Consider the following 4,467-nt stretch of genomic DNA (forward strand, 5'->3'; position numbering starts at 1 on the left):
TACATAACATGAGTGCAGCCGGCTGTGTGTGGAAGGTTGCTCCATATTTTTTCTTCCCCAACATTTGAGAGGTAGCATGGTCTAGTTAATATCCTGGAGCTCTTCCTTCAATATTAATTACTACTCAGCTTAAAAAAGAACATCCCTGACTAGAAAAGAGAAAAGGGTCATGAAGACCATGCTTGGGTCCAGCGGCTTACAGTGAGCTTTTTTTCTTGTTATTTGGATTTTTTAAGCTATCAGTGCAGCACCAGTAGCTTCAGTACACCTCAATTTCAAGCTGACCTCAGTTCCACTGTTTTCTATAATTCTAGAGGTAATATTTGCATAGAGCAGGATAAGGAATGCTACTCACAGGGTTAATTCTGTTTTCATATGCTCCAATGTGTCTACTGCAGGGGAATTAGGCAAGGCTGGAGGGACTGTAAACCAAGACCAGGTGACGATTCATCTCCATTGCCTCTTTCCTGCTTTTGTCTCATGCTCTGCAGCTCTTCAGCAGTGTCAAAGCATCTTCCTAACTTCTCCAAAGCCAAGGGTAAGCCTGCATCAAGAGCAGTATTGCTTCACTTTCTTTACCTGTAGCTTTATTATACAGGTGTGCCTAAACACATATTGCTGAAGTCATACCCCTGATAAGTCATGGTTCAGGGAAATGCTTCTTCCTGCCTGCAGTGGACTTGTGTCTGTTCTTGCAAAGATCTTCAGAGCTAGGGAACAGATGTAAGGGCTGGATGGGAGGTCAAGGGTGAAGTGACTTTTCAGAAGAAACAAAACACCATGAATTAGAGTCTGGAAAGCAAATAATTTGAGGTTAGTTTTCTGTATGTTCCTCTGCTGTTGCTTGAGACCATCTTTCTGTGAGGTGTTGTGAAGAAGGCTTGCTGTTTCTCTGGGATGGAAATGTGGTTTGTTGGAGGAATTATGTATCAGAAGTTTCTACTGTGATAGCAGAGAGGCAGGGTGAGGGGAAGTTCTCTGAGTTTGGGTTTTTTTGGTGGGTTTTTTTTCCTTTGATCAATTGATCCCTTCAAAACAGTATGGGCTGATTTATTTGTCTGAACTGATATCATTGGTATTCTATTTATCTACAGAAAAAGTGCAGCTGAAGCTGCCGCAGTATAAGAAAAGCTTTTCTATTTTAAGCACCTGCCCATCAAGTGTCTTACCATAAATTCATTTCAAGTAGAGAGATCACTGAGTGACACCTTTTCATCACTATCAAATTAGATTTGGACAAAGGATGTTGACATAAGACTCAGTGACTTTGCCATCACTCCTAAATCACAGACCTTTCCTATCTCTGCACATGATTTAAGGAAATACAGTTGTGCCCTCAAATATAAAAAGGTTTGGTGTTTTGTTTGTTTTTTTTTTTTAAAGAAATACCTTAAGGCTTGGATATCAGCTGCTCTTTCTTCTGTCTGTGAGAAACCTGCTTATCAACAGGAGGAAATAGTTAAAATGGCTCTTGCAGGATAGAGATACTGGTCTATGGTGTCTTTCATAACTGTTTTTAAAAAAGGCTGGTAAGGCTGATTAGGGTATCACTGAGCAATTAGTGCAGGGCAGGCTTCTTTCTTCACCTCAGACAGTTGTTTTTGACAAAGTGATGATGGGACCGTACATAAATAACGCTTGAACTGCAGAAGAAACACCATCATTCCTAAGCAGGGTATGGAGAATGCAAATGGTAGTCTAGGATAATAAGCATTACCTAATTAAATTTTACCTGTGCATAGTATATTCTAACTCTTGTTCATGTTGTAGGTAGAAGACTAGACATGGATGAGTTGCTTAGGATTAAAATAAAAAATAGAACCAATATAGTGTAGCTCTCTTCTTCAGACTCAATTAAAAGTAGTTACCATCTTTTAAAAACTTTTTAAAGGCAGGGAATGGCAAGATTACACTTTTGCATGTTCTTACAATTTCCTTTCTCTTGGCATGCAAGCAAGTTGCCAGTCATAGTAGAAAATGTTTTGGCAGTACCTTTCTGACATTTTTGTGTGGGAGGTGTAAGAAGAAATAGGGAGTTTGCTCTTTGCTGTAACCATTCTTTCAAGAAGTGATTTTTTGAGGTGGAGTTGCTTTCTGAGAGCTAAGCAATGGGGGTTGTCAGAGATTTCCAAAGGAGGGAATTGCTAGAGTTATAAAATGGACTTTTTAAAAAAATATTTATTTATTATTTTTACTACCTAAGCAATAGCCTGATGTGAACAGACTTGTGTGCTGGGTATGACGCCTCTTCCACCAAACTCCAGCCACCTGGGACCCAAGTCCAGCACCTCAGATGCCTTCGGGGGGGCTTTCCCAACTTGTGCATGGGTCTTTGGAGCTCTTGGTTGGGGGACAGCAGGGAAGCCAGGGACAGAAAGGAGGAATGGTGCCCCCAGCACAGATTTCTCCTCCATGATGACACCTAAAAGCCCTGGTGATCTAGGTTTCCTTGGAAACAAGACTCTGCACAAATCCTGCGACTTCAAACAAAGGGTGGATGGTCTCTGTTTCCTCTGAAGCCTCTTGTGGGTCCTGCCATCCACAGGCTGAACTGCCTCTCCAGAGCCCTGGCTGGCTTCTTCCTCTCCTGGCTGGTGGTAACACAAACCAGGAGATCACAAACACCCTGCCCCTTGTTTAAAAAACACATACCCCTATTTGACCCTACCCAAGTCTCCTCTGTCCAAGCTTGCATGAAGCCTGTTTCCACTCCATTTCAGGCCTGCAAGTAAGCAAACCCCCATAACCCTGCCCGGTTCCATCAGCAGGTAAAGCTTTAGCGCGGTGTGGTGCCACTTTCCATTTCTTCTCGCTTCCTCCTGCCAGGAAGGCAGATATTTACAGCAGCAGCCATATGCAGGTGCATAATCCCAGAGCACGGCCCAAGCCCTTTTTGGATAAAGGCTGGAGTCTCCTCTGTGATCTCTTTTCAGCAGGCTTGCCTCCTTCCATTAATCCTACTTAAGGTAGGAAGCAGCACAGTGACACACTGTTATCATTGTTCGTGTAATGGTAAGCACTCTGCTGGGTGACTAAATTGCTTAGCCTTCCCCATGTTAGCCTTGAGCCAAAATAAATAAATAAACAAATAAATAGACTAATGCAAGTCATAAGAGACAGGAGGAAAGAAGGCTTTTGGAGGGGCAGCGTGCAAAACAATTTCCTGCAAAGGAGTGCTCTGTGTGCAAAATCTTTAAACTGTGAAAGCTTTAAAGGGCACGGTCACAACCCTGCTGTCGAGGAGCTGTTGAACTGTGGCAGGCTGCAGCCAGGCCACAGTCAAAGGAAACTTTGAGTCTTGCTTCGAGCTGGCGTGAAATTAAAAGCCAAAGGCCAGGGCTGTTTCACTACCTTAAAAAGAAATAAATGAAGGGGAATTTGAATGCAAGAAAGCCTGATATTTATGAAATGATTGGGATGAAAAAAGGATTAGTCAAAAATCCAGCTATTTTTTGAGAGAGAAATTTTTTCCAAGCCTTTTAATTGGGTCATTTTTCCTATTTAGTTTCTTCTGTTTGGTCATTGTCAAATGACGGTACAATAATAGATTATTAAGGCAGTTTTGGGGGGCATTGGGGTTTTATGTGTGTGTGTCCTTTTTTTGGTGTTATTTTTACTTTGCAAGCCATGCAAGCTAAACATTGGTCTAAGGAGACAGAAGCAGAGTTAACCCATATCTGTCTTCCATTTACTTTGGAATCAAAGCAAAGACTTGAAGAATAACATCTGTCTTCAGACTCTTGGACTTCAACTGAATTAACACCCTGGGAAGGGCTTATCTTTGGCAATTCCCTGCCCTCTTAATGTTGCAAAGTGAAAGTTGTTTGTTTAATTTACTCTGTAGTGCTGTCCCAGGCAGGAAAACACCAGGGGTCAGACGTTCCCCTGCATGGCTGATGCTGTAACACCTGAACTTGGTACTGCTGGTAGCTCAACAGCAAATGCCTTTCATCTGGTTTTATTGGGGTGAAGACAGAGGCGAGTAAAAACAAGCAGATGTATGTAGGTATGTGAATCTGTGTCAGGGAAACCAAGAAAGCTGGAATTAGTTCATTCTGCTCAGCCTTGAGACCAGATGTTAGAGATGTTATCAGACCTATACTCTCATGGTAGGCAGGACTTCTTTTTTTATCATTATGTTTCCCTGAACAGCAGCTAGTGTGGTCATTCACCACTTAAGCTGTAACTTTCCATCTTTTAACAACTTTGTGCTGGTTTAGGCTGGGGTAGAGTTAATTTTCTTCATAGTAGCTGCTATGGGGCTGTGTTTTGGATTTGTGCTGGAAACAGCGTTGATAACACAGGGATGTTTTCATTACTGCTGAGCAGTGCTTACACAGAGCCAAGGCCTTTTCTGCTTCTCACACCACCCCACCAGCGAGCAGGCTGGGGGTGCACAAGCAGTTGGGAGGGGACACAGCCGGGACAGCTGACCCCAACTCACCAAAGGGATGTTCCACTCCATAT

The sequence above is a fragment of the Aptenodytes forsteri genome, unplaced genomic scaffold (genome assembly GCF_000699145.1).
Source record: "Aptenodytes forsteri isolate BGI_AS27 unplaced genomic scaffold, ASM69914v1 Scaffold287, whole genome shotgun sequence".
Lineage (NCBI taxonomy): Eukaryota > Metazoa > Chordata > Aves > Sphenisciformes > Spheniscidae > Aptenodytes > Aptenodytes forsteri.